A 20029-nucleotide genomic window follows, 5' to 3' on the forward strand; every position below is an offset into this window, starting at 1 on the left:
CGTGAGATGCCGGTCGCGGAGGTGGCCCACATGGTGAATGAGATCGCGAACCTCAACCTCGCGGCGGACTGGCGGTTCGGCAAGCCGCCATACTCCCGCACTAATCCGCCTCCCGCCGTAAGTTCCCGATTCTTCTCTCTTTTTGTTTTTTATTTCATCTGCCGAGTTCTGGCTTGCTGACTAATCAGTCGGACGTGTCGCAGCTCCTCACGACCCAGCCGACAACCATCGCCTTGGTGCAAGGCCAGGAGTACCTACCGGACCGAGCGGTGAGCGACGCGGACGACCCTGACTTGGGGGCGGCCGCCTTGGAAGATGACGCCACAGGCGGTGGCGACGGGGCAGGCAGCTCCGGTGGCAGAGGTGGCATCAAGGCGTGGTCGGACAACGACGCAGAGGACGCCGGGCGGCGCCGCCGGGCTGCGCCGCCAGCCGGCCGGCAACAGGGCGAGGGCGAGCTCCTCGGCGGCGCCATCCGCACCAGGCGGCGCGCCAAAGCGCCTAGACGGCACGCAGCTGCAAGGCGCCCGCCGAAGAAGCTCAAGGGCTCGGCTGCGGCGACCAGACGAGAGGAGGCCGCCGCGAAGGCCGTCCGGTTCCAGAGGGCCACGAAGCAGCCGCCGATGGTGCATGCGTGAGTGCTCACTTCTCTTCATGCCTTCTCTTATTTTTTGTGAACTTCTTCTGAATTTCTTTAACTCTTGCGAATCAGGGCACCTCTCTCTCTTGAGCGGTCGACCTCCACCTCCATCGTCGGAGGGCCGGAGGGCTCTACCAACACCCGTCGTGTGGACCCGCGCGCTGAGCTCTAGGCGGCAAAGAAGCGGAACGCGCGGGAAGTGCGCGAGGAGGCGGAGAGGGCGAATAAGGCGAAGGCGGACGCCGCCAGGGCAGCGCAGGAGGGGGCGAACGCGGCGGCCAGGGCGCTGGCCAATGCCTCAGCAAAGGCCTAGGTGGAGAAGGCGGCCAAGGCCCTGGCGGACGCGGCCGTCGGGGCACAAGTGGGGGCAGCCATAGATGGCCAGGCCCCGCCGCTGATCGCTCCGCTGCGTTCCATGTCGCCAGCAACGAAGGTCTTAGCGCCGACTCGAGGGAACGACATCGACTAGCCGGCCATGGAGAGGGAGGGGAGAGACGCCATCGTCCCAGGGCCGCAGGCCCCCCAGCAGACGCCGGCTGCCGAGGCCCAAGACTGTCAGCCCAACGCGCGCCAGTGTCTCAAGGCAGTGGCGAGCTGGTGGTAGGGGCAACTTCCGCCGTTGGGACCCCGAGACGCCGGTGCGCGGCAAAGGCGGCCTCGGCTCCGCGGCCCCAAGAAATTGGAGCCTCGAGCTCGTCGGGGCCTGACGCCGAAGCCACCAGCTCTGCACCGACGGAGTGGTCGCACGGGGGCGGGACAAGCACCCTGATCAAGGCGGCGCAGGACGTCCAGGCCGACTTCAGGGCCGAAGCCACCGCCCTCCAGCAATGCATGAAGGCGTTCATGAAGACGCGGGCCACCATTCGGGTATGTAACTTGCTTCTTGTTTTTTATGCTTGGAGTTTTTGGCGGGGGCGCGCCAGCGCACCCGCTGGGTGTAGCCCCCGAGTTCCGGTCCAACTACTGAGTAGTCGGGCAGGAACTTCTCAGTGGGTTCGGAGTTCTGACTTTTTTTCTGTTGCTTCGTTGTAGGACTACCACAACGTCCGTGCAGCCACTTTCAACGCCCAGATCAAGGAGCTGGACAAGCGGACCGCGGACCTGGTTGACAGCCGGAGTAAGCACTCCATCCTCTTGCTTCTCGCGGGGGCGCGGCAGCGCACCCGCGGGGTGTAGTCCCCGAGATTCGGGTCGACTGCTGAGCAGTCGGGCCGGATCTTCCCGGCGTTTTGCTTGTCTTTGCTGATCATTGATTGCTTTTTCTTCTTTGCCTTCGTAGGCGCCAATTCCACCTTGCAGCAGCAACTCGGCGAGGCTCAGACCGCGCTACGCGCCAAGGTGGCGGCGTGCCTCGATGCGGAGCAGGAGCGTGACCGCCTAGCCAAGCAGCTGGCTGACCAGGCGGACGCCCATAAGGTGGAGCTGCAGAAGCTGAAAGATGCGGATGAGGCTCTCCAGGCCGAGTTCGAGAGTCAGCGCTGAACTGGGTCGACATGCAGAAAGCCCTGGAAGCCGGCTACGTCGAGATCGAGGATCTGCTCGACGGTACATTGCTCTTTCCTTGTTCTGCCTGCCGACTTGTCCTCCATGCCTGCCTCTGCCTTCTCATTTTTTTGAGCAGAGTACTTCCCCGGCTACTCCGTCACCGCCAACCAGGCCGTCGAGGCCCACCGCGATCAGCGGAGGCAGGCTTGCATGACGGTTGCGCCCAACGCCCCCCAAACTCTTGCCGAGGAGATGGTCGCCATCGAGGCTGGTCTCCAGCCGGCGCATCGGGCTCTTCGCCGTCTTCAGCGTGCTGGAGCTCAAGTGGTCTCCGCCCTTTGGCCGGGCACTCCTCTTCTACGCACCGCCAGCCAGACCTCCGACTGGTTGGAGGTGGCCATCAACCGCATCGAGGCGTGGATGTCACATCCTAGCTAGTTCATGCATTAGAGTGTTGCATCATGTCTACATTTCACAGAAACCTCAAATGGGGAATGCCAGAAACCCCCAGCACCCCCCTGGAACAACTAGGGTTTACTAAAATTCTTTTCTATGAACCTGAAATGCCCTCCATAAATGTTCACCATCTTTGGTCTTGGCTAAAACCTCTGCCAAAAATGGTTTCATATTTTTGGAGGCCATTTTGGATTTTTGCACAAGCCATAAGTATTTGCATTTGGGCATTTTAAATGCTATAAATATTTTTAAATGCCCAAATAATTTTGAAAGTATTTTTAGGCTGTTGGGAATAATCTCAAAGGTGCCTCAGAATATTTTCAGGATTTTTCCAAATGAAATAGTATTTTTACTATTTCAAAACACAGTACAGAAATAATCAAAAAGGAGAAAGAAAACAGAAAGCAGAAACTTACCTGGCAGCCCACCTGGCGGCCCAGCACTGTGCTGGCCCGCGGCAGCGAGCTGCTTGCTCTCGCCAGGGCAGGCAGACAGGTGACGCGGCGAGCGCGAGCTCGCCACCGCGCCAGCTGCTTGCCGCCCTCGCCGCGGACGAGCTGGACGACCTTCCTCGACGCGCCCCGAGCCCCTGGACATCGTCACTCTCCCCCATCGCCTCTCCCTCGCCCTTTCCCCACCATGGCCGACGCCGCCGCAGACACCTCACCGGAGTAACCGTGGCCACCGTCGACCTCGCGCCATTCCACTGTGTCCTACAGCTCTGCCATCGCCCACTCCTTCGAGCAAGCCGAGCCCCGAGCGCTCGTTTGCCCCGAAGCTCCGCCACCGACCTCGCCTTCGCCGCTCCCCGTCGGAGATCCCCTCCGCCGTCGCCACTGCTACAGCTCGTCTCCGACCCCGCCGCCTGCTCCGTCGCAACCGCCGTGAGCATGGCCACCTTCCCATCCTCCCCTCTCTCTCTCTCGAGCTCTGTAGCCACCGCACGAAGCTCACCCGAACGCGCCGCCGTACGAGCTCGTCGCCGACGAGGCTCCGGCCATCCAACGGTCGCACCACCGTAGCCATTAGCTTCACCGCAACGCCAGGAACCCGTAGCGCCATCGCATGTCCCTCGCCGTGCTCTCTAGCTACGGTTTCAACCACGCCCGTACTCCGGCAGCCGCATGGCTCGTCGCCGGCGTCGATTCCGGCGACCCCGAGCTCCACTACCACCACCAGTCGACGCGGTTCGCCCCCAGCTACACGTAGGTGCTCTCCGCCGTCCTTTTGGTCGCCGGAGGAGCAAACCCGCACACCACCGCCGCGTCTGGACGTCGCCGGCGGCTAAACGCCGGCGAGTCAGCGTGGTTTGACCACGGTTTGACCCCCCAGGGTCACTGACAAGTGGGGCCCGCCTGCTAATTAAATCTGGGTTAAAGTTAAAACTAATCCTAATTAACTAATTACCTAACCGTGACACTGACACAGGGGACCCACCCGTCAGGTTTGACCTGGACGACCCCGCTGACCCGCTGACGTCACACTGACGTCAGGCTGGCGCAATAAAACATTTACTGGAATTATTCTTATATTGGAAATTCCAGAAATTATCACAAACTTCAAAAAATCATAGAAAATAATCTATAGCTCAGAATGAAAAGATTTATATATGAAAAATGATCAGAAAAATCCATTCTATCCATCTGTACTGGTTTCATGCATGATTAAGCAAGTTAACCTACTGTTTTATACAGAACAAGATAAGGCATTATTATGGGCCATTTATGAACTTGGAATTTGAATCTTTGATTCAAATTAGTCCAAACCTTTCTGACCTTAGTTGCATTAGCCCAATACATCCATTTTGCCATGTCTCATGCATGCATCATATTGTTGTACTTGCTTGGTGTTGATTGTGCTTCGGTATGCTCATCGTGGTAGGTCCTGCCGCCGAGGATATTCACGGGTATCCAACTGAAGGGCAGTATCCCACCACCACTCTGTCAGGCAAGCAACCCATTGATCATTTCGATACAAACCCATCTTCTCGCTTCTGCTCTCGTTTACTGCATTAAGACAACGCGATTCAAACTGCTGTGTGTGTTGCGGTAGTTGAACCCATTTTCCTCTGCATGACCTATCATTGCCACAGTAACTAGATGAAACCCACTAGCATGTGTAGGAGTTGATTGAGCCATGTTGTGTTCCTACAATGCTATGCTTGCTATGCTTAGAGTTGTGTCAGGTCTGGCTCATCAGGGTGATGAACTGGAGTGAAAGTGTGTGTGTCGGTAAGGAGAGTAAAGTGTTGAATACGATTTGGTAAAGGTATCGATGGGAGGCCATGTAGGAGTACATGGTGGGTTGTTTCATTGAGACCGTCCCTAAGAACTGAGATCTGTATGCGTGATTTAAGATTCAGCTACTACCACACATTGGGCCCGAAACCAATGGACCCCCTCGGCTTCTTATTCACCCTTGTCCTCTGTCCAGGAGTTGCACGTAGTTTCTGGTGTTTGTAGTAAGCTGGAGGCCGTGGACAGCGCTGACCAAGGGGTGGGCTGTGATGCGGTAGGCTCGTGGCACGGTGTACTGAGTCGCCCGTTTGGTGTCCGGGAACCCTGCACACATCGTTCGGGGCCGTATGTGGAAACCTCGGCCGGACTCCCTGCGGATGGAACCTGAATAGGCGATAAACCTGGACTAGAGACTCGAGTGTTTAGGTAGGCTGTGGCCGACACCCACGTTGGGCTTCCGCTTGAAGGTTGCCGAGTACACGTCGTGTAGCGACGATAAGTGGCGAGAGCGTGTGTGACGAAGTACACCCCTGCAGGGTATGAAACTATTCGAATAGCCGCGTCCGCGGTAAAGGACTACTTGGTCGCTTATGCAGTTCATAGACAAGTAAATGGATACTACTAAAAGCCTCAAGATAAGTGTGAGTACCGCGGATGGCCCTCTCGTTGGATGACGAGGGAGGATCCACGGTGGAGTATTGAGTTGGTGATTAGTGGACTCGTGTGAGAAAACTATTTCACAAGTGGTGTATCGTAGGATAGCTTAGCCAAGAGTCAAAGCTAGCTTGCTGCAATAACCCCACTACCTTCTTGAGAATGAACATGTATAGTAGGATCTGTTGTAAGACTTGCTGAGTACCTTTGTACTCATGTTGCTTTAATTACTGTTTTAAGACGACAACACCGCCCTTCTGACGGGTTCTACGTAGAACTCGACGACGACGAGTGACTTGCCACCCAGGTGGTGATCTAGGCTTGTGAAGGGCCTATGTAGATAGACAGGCTTCGTCAAGCCTTCTTTCTTCTAGTGTCTGTACCCAGACAGTTTGCTTCCGCATGTGCTTGTATGATTGTATGACTTGAGTGTTGGGTCATGCGACCCCTATCTGTATGAACAAGTTATGTAAGGCTCTCCGGAGCCCCATAAATAAAGTACTTGAGTTGTAGAGTTTTGTTGTGATGCCATGTTGTATTCGCGCATATCGAGCATATTGTGTGTATGTTTGAAATGCTTGGTATGTGTGGGATCCGACAATCTAGTTGTGTATCTTTAGCAGCCTCTCTTATGGGGAAATGTAGTCTGGTGCCTCCTTGAGCCATAGTAGTCCGCTACAGCCCGGTTCACCGGAGTCCTGCTAGCCCAGCACTACTGCTCTGGACACTTGACTGGCCGGCATGTGAGTCATATCGTTCCTGTGTCTGTCCCTTCGGGGAAATGTCACACGGTGACATCCGGAGTCCTGCCTAGCCTGCTACAGCCCGGGTTCCCGGAGTCCTGTTAGCCCAGTGCTACAGCCCGGATTCACACGCTGCTGACCGACATGTTCGATGTTGATTCATGTATGCCTGTCCCCATACGTTAGTGCCGCTTTGGGTTCACGACTAGCCATGTCGGCCCGGGTTCTCTGTCATATGGATGCTAGCGACATTGTCATATACGTGAGCCAAAAGGCGCAAACGGTCCCGGGCCATGGTAAGGCGACACCCGTGGGAGTACCGTGCGTGAGGCCGCAATGTGATATGAGGTGTTACAGGCTAGATCGGTGTGACTTGGAATCGGGGTCCTGACAGCGTTGGCGTCAGAGCCGGACTGCCTGTAGGTGCGATAAGCCAAACTGGTCGATGTCGAGTCTAGAAATGCTTTAGTTATATGTAGGGGAATTGATTGTGGGAGGGAACGTAAGGTGCTTTTACTCCTTTACCTCATGCCCTCTGATCTGAGTCATTCTCTTCTCATTCTACGTGGGTTAAGGACTAGGCTCTCTCCTCTCTATCAGGTTCACGTGTTACTAATCCGTAGTAACTTATAGGATTGTTGGTTCCATGCTTCGGTTCAGTTTCTACTACCCTAGTATGTTGTCGGTTGAACCAGAACCTTGACATGATGTTGTTGAGTGGTATTGCAAAACTGTTGCGAATGTCTCAAATCCTTTTTTCGAGCATTTACAGCCGTTATGCTGTCCGAATTCTCCTAGTAATACTAATGCCTTGCATCATTTCGTGCTTTCAGATGGCCACCCGTTCCCAGAACCAAGTGGTTCGTCTGACCCGGTGCATCGGCGTACCTGGTCACACGGCCATGTTGGTCCGAGTGATGGTTGAGACAGGCTATCGTTGGTATCCCGAGTATACCGTCGAGGAGCAGTTCCGAGACTTTAACCAAAGTCAATATCTTTGCACCGTCAGGATTTATCCATCCTATCCCGGAGCCACTGAACCCCTCCATTGCTCTTATGGACTTGGGGTTACTATCGAGATGTCTGTGCAGGACGCAGCTTACTCAATGATGACTATCATGCGAGCCAAAACTACTTTGCTTCAGAACACCGACTACCGCTACATGCCAGCAGCACTCCCTGGGGCACAGGGGTACTATCAGGCTACTTACTGTGATTCTACCCATGAGGACTCACTACTCCGCACCACCACTGAGATGCTTGAGGACAAGGACCGTGAGAATCGTGCCTTGCGAATGGAGCTCTTTAATGCTCGTGCTGATCACTGGGCCACACTGACACGGTTTGCACCTGCCGTGCAAGCTGGGTTCATGGACATGAGGGACTTATACCCCGTGCGATCTGGTCTGCCAGAATGTATGGAATGGTGTGATGTAGGAGGCATCACCCCTCCTCGTGGACCCCGTCTGCCACCGTTTGTTGGACCAAGGCCACACCCGAGTCCCTATGGACCGCAGGCTCCACAGGACCGTCTGTTTCCGGATGATCATGTTCAGCTTCCAGGACATGGTGGTGACTTCTATGAGGATTACTACGGAGACGTCTGAGTTGGCAGTAGATCTACTAGTATTGTAACAGTTGTAATCTCCACAGTCCTGCGTGTCTTGTGGTGTGTATCACGTTCCGGAGGTGTAGAAAAATAATGTATAGGAGCTTGGAATGCCTCTGATGAGATGTATCGTCTTTCATCGTAGTTGTACCTTAGCCTGGGCTTGTACTAAACTATGTATGGCGTGTATGACCGTTGGTATATGTATGTTGCTATGTTACCATGTCATACTGATGGTCATCTCTGCATTCCGCGTTATCCATTACATTCCGCTTTTCCCTATCAAGATTCAGCCATCCTCGTCTAAATCGTTGCCTTGTTTCTCCTAGGATGGTTAACACCCGCAACAACCCTGCTGTCCAGGCGCAGGATGAAGCCAATGCAGCCAGGGCGGAGGATCTGCCCCAACCGCCTTCACTGGCCGAAGTTATGCTGGAGGCAGAAAGAAACAAGCGTGAGACTAACCGCTTGCTAGAGCAAATTGAGCAGAATACTGCACGTCACCAGAGGAACGACCTGGTGTCCCTCAATGACTTTATCAAGTTGTACCCACCGAAGTTCAATCATTCCGTCGAGCCCCTTGATGCGGATGACTGGCTTCGCAGCATTACCCATAAGCTACGTTCTGCCAACGTAGCCGAAGCTGATAAGGTTACCTATGCTGCCTATCACCTCGAAGGCCCTGCTAGCCTTTGGTGGGAGAACTTTGAGGCTATGCGCCCAGCTGGCCAAATCACTACTTGGGCTGAATTCAGTGAGGCTTTCCGTGAGCATCACATCCCGGAGGGTCTCATAGATCACAAGCGCGAAGAATTCTGCAACTTCACCCAAGGCAGACTGACCGTGGATGCATACAGCCGTGAGTTTGGAAATCTAGCACGCTATGCTCCTGAAGAGGTATCCACCGACGCCAAGAAGCAGGCAAGGTTCCGCAAGGGACTTAGCCCCGAGCTTCGCCGTGATCTCCGTCTGCATGAGTGTACCTCTTTCCAAAAGTTGGTCAATAAGGCCATCAGTGCCGAGACAGGACAAACTGACTAGGACGCTACACGCAAGCACTCTCGTGACTTTGGTTCCTCATCTGGCTCCGGATCCCAGAAGCGCCGGGTCTGGATTCCAAATACTGCTCTACCACCCAGGTTCACTCCGAGGCCATCCTTCGAGGCGCCTCGCCCCAACCAGCAGCATGCACCGCCCAAAGTCTATGGTGGCCCCACTGCTAATGCTGCTCCACGCCCCAATATTGTGACATGCTTCAAGTGTGGAGAAACGGGTCACTATCAGCGCGAGTGCCCCCGAAACAACCTCAATCAACCTGGACAGTCCGTTGGCCGTGGTAAGCCAGCAGGAAAGACTTACTACACCAAGCCAGCCACCACAGCACGTGGCCATGTCAACTATGTTTCAGCTGAAGAAACTCATGAGGATCCCAACGTCGTCCTTGGTACGCTCCTTGTTAATTGCCATCCGGCAACTGTTCTTTTCGATACTGGAGCATCTCATTCATTTATCTCTGAGAGCTATGCTCGATTACACAACACCACATTCTGCGACATGCCCACTTCCATGGTAATCCAAACCCCTGGTTCTAAGTGGCAAACCTCTAAGATAAGCCATGGCAATGAAATTCTTGCTGACAGATTGGTCTTCCTTGCGTCACTAATAGCTCTCAAGTCCTCGGACATAAACATCATCTTGGGTATGGACTGGATGTCAGCTCATTATGCTAAGATTGATTGCTCTACTAGAACTGTTCAACTCACCCATCCGTCGGGCAAGACAGTCAATGTTTTGACCCGAGTGTCTAAACGTCAGCTCTACTCATTAAATGCCAACCCTCTTCCAGACCTCGAAGATGTGCCGGTAGTCTGTGACTTCCCGGATGTCTTCCCTGAAGAACTGCCAGGTATTCCACCTGACAGAGATGTTGAGTTCGTGATAGACCTCGTTCCAGGAACCGTCCCAATCTCTAGAAGACCCTATAAGATGGCACCCCTAGAGCTAGCCGATCTTAAGAAACAACTCGATGAGTCCTTGAAAAAGGGTTTCATCCGTCCTAGTTCTTCTCCGTGGGCTTGCCCCGTCCTCTTCGTCAAGAAGAAGGATGGTACGGATCGGATGGTTGTAGATTACCGACCCGTCAACCTAGTCACAATCAAGAACAAGTATCCGCTTCCTAGGATCAACGACCTGTATGATCAGCTCGCTGGATCCTCAGTCTTCTCTAAGATGGATTTGAGGTTGGGCTACCATCAAATCAAAATCAAGAACGGGGACATTCCTAAAACGGCCTTTGTTACTCGTTATGGCCAATACGAGTATACAGTCATGTCCTTCGGGTTAACCAATGCTCCAGCCACTTTCTCTCGGTTAATGAACTCAATCTTCATGGAGTATTTGGATAAATTCGTCGTAGTATACCTCGATGATATACTCATCTACTCCAAGAACGAGGCAGAACATGCCGAGCATCTAAGGCTAGTACTAACGAAACTTCGAGAGCATCGCCTTTATGCTAAATTCTCCAAGTGTGAATTCTGGTTGCCAGAAGTAACCTACCTAGGCCACGTGATCTCTGGTAAAGGTATTGCTGTCAATCCCGAGCGAGTTCAAGCCATCCTTGACTGGACTCCCTCTGAAACGGTTAAACAAGTTCGGAGTTTCCTTGGCTTAGCGAGCTACTGCCGTCGCTTCGTCGAGAATTTCTCCAAGGTTGCTAAACCTCTAACCGAACTCCTCAAGAAAGATAAGAAGTTCGAGTGGACCCCACAGTGCGAGTTCAGCTTTCAAGAACTGAAAAGACGCCTGACGTCTGCCCCCGTACTCGTACCACCAGATTTTTCTAAAGACTTTGTTATTTATTGCGACGCCTCGCGACAAGGACTAGGTTGCATACTCATGCAAGACCGTCATGTGATTGCCTACACTTCCCGACAGTTGCGTCCACATGAGGATAATTATCCCACACATGATCTAGAGCTTGCAGCCGTAGTCCATGCACTCAAAACATGGCGACATTACCTTCTCGGTAACCGTTGCGAGATTTTCACCGACCATCAGAGTCTGAAATACATTTTCACCCAACCGGATTTGAATCTCAGGCAAAGACGTTGGGTCGAGTTGATCTCAGACTATGACTTAGAAATAACTTACACCCCGGGCAAAGCCAACGTCATGGCTGATGCGCTAAGCCGTAAATCCTATTGTAACAACTTGATGTTACAACAAAGCCAACCACTTCTCCACGAGGAATTCTGTAAGCTTAACCTTCACCTTGTTCCTCAAGGATTTCTATCTACCCTGGTGGCGAAACCTACCCTTACGGATCAGATCATCCAAGCTCAGAAGGTAGATCCAGGGATCTCCCGTATTAAGAGAAACATCAAGAAAGGAGTTGCGGATTGTTTCTCCGTTGATGACCAAGGTGTTGTGTTCTTTGGAGACCGCCTAGTGGTTCCCAAGGTACGCAACCTGAGGCGATTGATCCTTAAGGAAGCTCATGAATCTCCTCTCACCATTCATCCCGGTAGTACTAAAATGTATCAGGACCTACGCCAGAGGTTTTGGTGGACTAGGATGAAGAGAGAAATTGCTCAATACATTGCTAATTGCGACGTCTGCCGTCGTGTTAAAGCAGAGCATCAACGGCCTGCTGGCACCCTTCAGCCTCTGGCTATTCCTGAATGGAAATGGGATAAAATCGGTATGGATTTCATTACCGGGTTCCCCAGGACCAAGAGAGGGAATAATGCTATCTTCGTTGTTGTCGATCGTCTTTCCAAAGTAGCCCACTTCCTACCTGTTCGTGAGAGTATAACCGCTAGCCAGCTAGCAGACTTGTACATCTCCCGAATAGTGTCTCTTCATGGTGTTCCATTGGAAATTAACTCAGACCGCGGAATTCTCTTCACCTCTCGATTTTGGGAAAGCTTCCAAAATGCAATGGGAACTCGTCTCTCTTTTAGCACCGCTTTTCACCCTCAATCAAGTGGTCAGGTAGAACGAGTTAATCAAATTCTGGAGGATATGCTCCGAGCTTCTGTCATCTCCTTCGGCATGGATTGGGAGAAATGCCTTCCATTCGCCGAGTTCGCTTATAACAATAGTTACCAAGCTAGCTTGGGCAAAGCCCCTTTCGAGGTTCTCTATGGACGAAAATGTCGAACGCCTCTTAACTGATCAGAAACCGGGGAAAGACAACTCTTTGGCCCGGATATGATTCAGGAAGCAGAAGAGCAGGTTCGCATTATTCGTGAGAAATTGAAAACAGCCCAATCTCGCCAAAAGAGCCATTATGATCGCAAACATAAGGCTATGACTTTTGAGGTTGACGAGAAGGCTTACCTTCGGGTGACTCCTTTAAAGGGAACCCATCGATTCGGTATCAAAGGCAAATTGGCTCCTTGTTACATTGGACCCTTTCGCATTCTCGCCAAGCGAGGAGAAGTTGCCTACCAATTGGAACTACCTCCGCATCTTTCCAAGGTTCATGACGTCTTCCACGTTTCCCAACTCAGGCGTTGCTTCTCGGATCCTATCCGTGGAGTGGACCACGAAACGCTTGATCTCTAAGATAATCTCACATACCGGGAGTATCCCGTTCGAATCCTTGATCAAGCCGAGCGTACCACTCGACGCCAAAACATCAAGTTTCTCAAGGTTCAATGGTCACACCATTCCGAGAAACAAGCTACTTGGGAAAGGGAGGATCGTCTTCGACTTGAGTACCCCACCTTCTTCCCAACGGATCCTAAATCTCGGGACGAGATTCTTTTGAGTGGGGGTGAGTTGTCACATCCTAGCTAGTTCATGCATTAGAGTGTTGCATCATGTCTACATTTCACAGAAACCTGAAATGGGGAATGCCAGAAACCCCCAGCACCCCCTCTGGAACAACTAGGGTTTACTAAAATTCTTTTCTATGAACCTGAAATGCCCTCCATAAATGTTCACCATCTTTGGTCTTGGCTAAAACCTCTGCCAAAAATGGTTTCATATTTTTGGAGGCCATTTTGGATTTTTGCACAAGCCATAAGTATTTGCATTTGGGCATTTTAAATGCTATAAATATTTTTAAATGCCCAAATAATTTTGAAAGTATTTTTAGGCTGTTGGGAATAATCTCAAAGGTGCCTCAGAATATTTTCAGGATTTTTCCAAATGAAATAGTATTTTTACTATTTCAAAACACAGTACAGAAATAATCAAAAAGGAGAAAGAAAACAGAAAGCAGAAACTTACCTGGCAGCCCACCTGGCGGCCCAGCACTGTGCTGGCCCGCGCCAGCGAGCTGCTTGCTCTCGCCAGAGCAGGCAGACAGGTGACGCGGCGAGCGCGAGCTCGCCACCGCGCCAGCTGCTTGCCGCCCTCGCCGCGGACGAGCTGGACGACCTTCCTCGACGCGCCCCGAGCCCCTGGACATCGTCACTCTCCCCCATCGCCTCTCCCTCGCCCTTTCCCCACCATGGCCGACGCCGCCGCAGACACCTCACCGGAGTAAGCGTGGCCACCGTCGACCTCGCGCCATTCCACTGTGTCCTACAGCTCTGCCGTCGCCCACTCCTTCGAGCAAGCCGAGCCCCGAGCGCTCGTTTATCCCGAAGCTCCGCCACCGACCTCGCCTTCGCCGCTCCCCGTCGGAGATCCCCTCCGCCGTCGCCACTGCTACAGCTCGTCTCCGACCCCGCCGCCTACTCCGTCGCAACCGCCGTGAGCATGGCCACCTTCCCATCCTCCCCTCTCTCTCTCTCGAGCTCTGTAGCCACCGCACGAAGCTCACCCGAACGCGCCGCCGTACGAGCTCGTCGCCGACGAGGCTCCGGCCATCCAACGGCCGCACCACCGTAGCCATTAGCTTCACCGCAACGCCAGGAACCCGTAGCGCCATCGCATGTCCCTCGCCGTGCTCTCTAGCTACGGTTTCAACCACGCCCGTACTCCGGCAGCCGCACGGCTCGTCGCCGGCGTCGATTCCGGCGACCCCGAGCTCCACTACCACCACCAGTCGACGCGGTTCGCCCCCAGCTACACGTAGGTGCTCTCCGCCGTCCTTTTGGTCGCCGGAGGAGCAAACCCGCACACCACCGCCGCGTCTGGACGTCGCCGGCGGCTAAACGCCGGCGAGTCAGCATGGTTTGACCCCCCAGGGTCACTGACAAGTGGGGCCCGCCTGCTAATTAAATCTGGGTTAAAGTTAAAACTAATCCTAATTAACTAATTACCTAACCGTGACACTGACACAGGGGACCCACCCGTCAGGTTTGACCTGGACGACCCCGCTGACCCGCTGACGTCACACTGACGTCAGGCTGGCGCAATAAAACATTTACTGGAATTATTCTTATATTGGAAATTCCAGAAATTATCACAAACTTCAAAAAATCATAGAAAATAATCTATAGCTCAGAATGAAAAGATTTATATATGAAAAATGATCAGAAAAATCCATTCTATCCATCTGTACTGGTTTCATGCATGATTAAGCAAGTTAACCTACTGTTTTATACAGAACAAGATAAGGCATTATTATGGGCCATTTATGAACTTGGAATTTGAATCTTTGATTCAAATTAGTCCAAACCTTTCTGACCTTAGTTGCATTAGCCCAATACATCCATTTTGCCATGTCTCATGCATGCATCATATTGTTGTACTTGCTTGGTGTTGATTGTGCTTCGGTATGCTCATCGTGGTAGGTCCTGCCGCCGAGGATATTCACGGGTATCCAACTGAAGGGCAGTATCCCACCACCACTCTGTCAGGCAAGCAACCCATTGATCATTTCGATACAAACCCATCTTCTCGCTTCTGCTCTCGTTTACTGCATTAAGACAACGCGATTCAAACTGCTGTGTGTGTTGCGGTAGTTGAACCCATTTTCCTCTGCATGACCTATCATTGCCACAGTAACTAGATGAAACCCACTAGCATGTGTAGGAGTTGATTGAGCCATGTTGTGTTCCTACAATGCTATGCTTGCTATGCTTAGAGTTGTGTCAGGTCTGGCTCATCAGGGTGATGAACTGGAGTGAAAGTGTGTGTGTCGGTAAGGAGAGTAAAGTGTTGAATACGATTTGGTAAAGGTATCGATGGGAGGCCATGTAGGAGTACATGGTGGGTTGTTTCATTGAGACCGTCCCTAAGAACTGAGATCTGTATGCGTGATTTAAGATTCAGCTACTACCACACATTGGGCCCGAAACCAATGGACCCCCTCGGCTTCTTATTCACCCTTGTCCTCTGTCCAGGAGTTGCACGTAGTTTCTGGTGTTTGTAGTAAGCTGGAGGCCGTGGACAACGCTGACCAAGGGGTGGGCTGTGATGCGGTAGGCTCGTGGCACGGTGTACCGAGTCGCCCGTTTGGTGTCCGGGAACCCTGCACACATCGTTCGGGGCCGTATGTGGAAACCTCGGCCGGACTCCCTGCGGATGGAACCTGAATAGGCGATAAACCTGGACTAGAGACTCGAGTGTTTAGGTAGGCTGTGGCCGACACCCACGTTGGGCTTCCGCTTGAAGGTTGCCGAGTACACGTCGTGTAGCGACGATAAGTGGTGAGAGCGTGTGTGACGAAGTACACCCCTGCAGGGTATGAAACTATTCGAATAGCCGCGTCCGCGGTAAAGGACTACTTGGTCGCTTATGCAGTTCATAGACAAGTAAATGGATACTACTAAAAGCCTCAAGATAAGTGTGAGTACCGCGGATGGCCCTCTCGTTGGATGACGAGGGAGGATCCACGGTGGAGTATTGAGTTGGTGATTAGTGGACTCGTGTGAGAAAACTATTTCACAAGTGGTGTATCGTAGGATAGCTTAGCCAAGAGTCAAAGCTGGCTTGCTGCAATAACCCCACTACCTTCTTGAGAATGAACATGTATAGTAGGATCTGTTGTAAGACTTGCTGAGTACCTTTGTACTCATGTTGCTTTAATTACTGTTTTCAGACGACAACACCGCCCCTTCTGACGGGTTCTACATAGAACTCGACGACGACGAGTGACTTGCCACCCAGGTGGTGATCTAGGCTTGTGAAGGGCCTATGTAGATAGACAGGCTTCGTCAAGCCTTCTTTCTTCTAGTGTCTGTACCCAGACAGTTTGCTTCCGCATGTGCTTGTATGATTGTATGACTTGAGTGTTGGGTCATGCGACCCCTATCTGTATGAACAAGTTATGTAAGGCTCTCCGGAGCCCCTTAAATAAAGTACTTGAGTTGTAGAGTTTTGTTGTGATGCCATGTTGTATTCGCGCATATCGAGCATATTGTGTGTATGTTTGAAATGCTTGGTATGTGTGGGATCCGACAATCTAGTTGTGTATCTTTAGCAGCCTCTCTTATGGGGAAATGTAGTCTGGTGCCTCCTTGAGCCATAGTAGTCCGCTACAGCCCGGTTCACCGGAGTCCTGCTAGCCCAGCACTACTGCTCTGGACACTTGACTGGCCGGCATGTGAGTCATATCGTTCCTGTGTCTGTCCCTTCGGGGAAATGTCACACGGTGACATCCGGAGTCCTGCCTAGCCTGCTACAGCCCGGGTTCCCGGAGTCCTGTTAGCCCAGTGCTACAGCCCGGATTCACACGCTGCTGACCGACATGTTCGATGTTGATTCATGTATGCCTGTCCCCATACGTTAGTGCCGCTTTGGGTTCACGACTAGCCATGTCGGCCCGGGTTCTCTGTCATATGGATGCTAGCGACATTGTCATATACGTGAGCCAAAAGGCGCAAACGGTCCCGGGCCATGGTAAGGCGACACCCGTGGGAGTACCGTGCGTGAGGCCGCAATGTGATATGAGGTGTTACAGGCTAGATCGGTGTGACTTGGAATCGGGGTCCTGACAGTGGAAGGGCTCCTCCGCTCGGGCGGGTGCGCGCCGAGCTTTGGAGTTTGTCAAGGGGTGGTACCCTGGTCTGAATTTGGACCAGCTCGCCACCCTTCGCACAAAAGCCGGCGCGGAATTGGAGGCGGTGGCGCCTCAGCTTCATCATCGCGCCGTGGCGATCGCCGAGTATATGGACACCAGCGTCTTCCTCCCTGAGCTGGACGAAGCAGGCGCCGAAGTGCCACCCAACTGGTTCGGGCTGAACCCGGAAGGCGGCGAGGACTCGGTGGAGGAGATCGCCTCCAGCGATGAAGGCGAAGAGGAGGAGGAGAGGACGAGGGTGGCGAAGGCGACGCGCCGGGTGGTGAAGATGACGACCAACCTCAGCCCGACCAGGTCTCGACCAACGGGCGAGATGTCGGCGAGCCGACTGCTGCCGGCGCTGACCAGACCGAGACCCATCAGGCGGCCGCTCCACCACCCGAAGCCTCTACCTCTGCCGGCCTCTCCGATCCGGCTGCTGCTCCTTTGGCCTAGGTGGCCAAGTTATCTTTCTTTCCCCTGTTTTGTAATTCTCGAACAACATTTGTTAAGTTCACACAATTCCACCCGCTGGGGGTGTATTCAAACTCCGTTGAATGCTGAGCAAGGGCCTTATGCTGTCAAAAGTAATCTTTTGCCAATTTCCGACTTGTCTTGCACTTCTACTTCTTTAGCTTTTTTTCCTTTGCCGTCTTCCCATGGCTGCCGTCTTGCCAGTCGGACAGCCGCTCTGCGGTTTGTGACTGGATCAAGTACTTGGCCGTTTGGGAAGAACAAGTACTTCAGCCGTTCGGTAGAATGTAGCAATTTAAGTTAGAAATCGGCCGTCCGGCTGCTCAGCAGCCGGTTGGCTAGGGAGGAGCCGACTCGGCCTATGCAAAATGTTTTAGTCCTTAGCCATTTTTCGTGTGGGCACCGTTTCCTGCCTTCATCTCTTGCCGGCCGGACAGCCGCTGTGCGAGCTGCGGCTTGTGGTAAGCGAGGGCTTAGGTGCCGGCACACTACTTGTCCGACTGCAGGTAACATTGTTATAGTACAATGCGGCAAGCCCCCGGGCCGACTGGTCGAACCCGGTGCAAGGCAAAATAGTGAAATAACACATCCATAGGCGTAGAACTTATTATATTGATAAAAAGGGGGTAGCCCTCGAGTGCTCCTCGAGGACCCCGATGTCTTAGTGCTTTAATACAAAAGGCAGTGTGATACATACTGAATCAACTGTAAAATCTTCGGAGGAGGTTTGCATTCCACGGGCGCTCTGATTCCTTGCCCGAGTCGTCTCTCTTGGGTGCTCTGGGCTTCTGTGTGTCGATGAGGTAGTAGGAGTCATTCCCCAATGCCTTGCTGATGATAAAGGGGCCTTCCCAAGGGGCCGAGAGCTTGTGCTGGCTGGCTGTTCGCTGGATCAGCCGGAGCACAAGGTCTCCCTCCTGGAAGGATCTTGGCTTGACCTTCAGATTGTGGTAGTGGTGCAGACTCTGCTGGTAGATGGCGGACCGGCTGAGTGCTAACAACTGGCCCTCCTCCAGCAGATCGACACCGTCTTCTCGCGCTTCCTTCGCTTCCGCCTCAGTGTACATGGTGACGCGAGGTGAGTCAAACTCAATGTCAGTTGGGATGACGGCCTTGGCACCGTACACGAGGAAGAATGGAGTGAAGCCGGTTGACTTGTTCAGAGTGGTGCGGAGGCTCCAAAGGACGGCCAGCAGCTCATCGATCCAGTAGCCGGCCGACCACTCCAAGGGCTCGATCAGTCGGGGCTTGATGCCGGAGAGGATGAGGCCGTTTGCTCGCTCAACTTGGCCGTTTGACTGCAGATGGGCAACGGACGCTAGGTCCAGTCGGTGCCCTGCGTCGAGCAGAAACGGGCCAAGGCTCCTTTGGCAAATTTTGTGCCATTATCAGTGATGATGCTGTGCGGTACTCCATACCGAGTGGTGATGTCTGCAATGAAAGGCACAGCAGTCGGCCCATTCAACTTCTTGATTTGTTTTGCTTCAATCCACTTGGTGAACTTGTCCATGGCGACGAGCAGATGGGTCATGCCGCCGCGTGCTGTCTTGAATGGTCCCACCATATCCAAGCCCTAGACGGCAAAGGGCCATGCTATGGGAATGGTCTTGAGTGCAGAAGCCAGTAGATGTTGCTGCGAGCTGAACTTCTGACACCCTTTGCAATGCTTAACTAGATCCTTGGCATCCTCCAAAGCAGTCGGCCAGAAGAACCCGTGGCGGAAAGCTTTGGCCACGAGTGATCTCGAAGCCGCGTGGTGGCCGCACTCGCCTTGGTGGATGTCTTTGAGGATTGCTTGGCCCTTCTCAGGATCTACACAGCGTTGGAAGACTCCAGCCACGCTGCACCTGACGAGCTCTCTGTTTACTATCGTGTAGGCTCCTGCTCGGCGCTGTACTTGCCGGGCCGAGATCTCATCGGCCGGCAGCTCTCTATTCACCAGAAACTTGAGGATGAGCTCTGCCCATGATGGTGTTTGAATCTCTTCTACTGCCACAACAGCCACTTGCACGAGGGCGTTTGGGCCAAGAGGCGGCGGGTCGGTGTTGATTGCTGCTTGCTGCGTGGCTGAAGTCCCCGGGCTAACTGCCGCAGTCCCTGGGCCGGGTGCGACTGCTGCAGTCTCTGAGCCGCTTGGTGAAGTCCTCGGGCCGACTGTTGCAGTCCCCGGGCCGGGTTGTGATGTCCCCGGGCTGGGTGCGACTGCCATAGTCTCCGTGCCGCCTGCTGAAGTTCGGGAACCGGCTGCCGCATCATTGGAGTCGGATCCGACTGCTTCGGGAGGAGCCGGCACAAAGATGGACTCAGATTCTGGGGAAGGCTTGATCGACGGCTTGAGGAGGCGCTGAAGGGAGACACCGGCTGGTATTGCTTGCCGGGTGGAGCTGATTCGTGCCAAGGCATCTGCTTGCTCATTGTCGGCTCTTGGCACGTGAAGGAACTCGCACCCCTCGAAGTATCCACTGATTTGCTGGACGAGGAAGCAGTAGCTTGCCATATTTGCATCCTTGGCGTCCCAGTCACCAGAAGACTGCTGGACCACCAAGTCGGAGTCACCGTAGCACAGGATCCGGCGGATGCCGATCTCTTTGGCCAACCGGAGGCCGTGTATTAGTGCTTCGTACTCGGCCACATTGTTGGAGGCGGCAAAGTGGATTTGCAGTGTGTATCTGAGCTTGTCGCCTTTGGGAGAGGTGAGGACGATGCCGGCTCCCAAACCGGTGCGCATCTTCGAACCATCAAAGTGCATACGCCAATGGGTGGAGTCCGGCGCTGGCAGCAGGTACTGGGTCTCGCCCAGTCGACGAGGAAGTCGGCCAGTGCTTG

The sequence above is a fragment of the Triticum aestivum genome, chromosome 7D (assembly GCF_018294505.1).
Source record: "Triticum aestivum cultivar Chinese Spring chromosome 7D, IWGSC CS RefSeq v2.1, whole genome shotgun sequence".
In the NCBI taxonomy this organism is placed as follows: Eukaryota; Viridiplantae; Streptophyta; class Magnoliopsida; order Poales; family Poaceae; genus Triticum; species Triticum aestivum.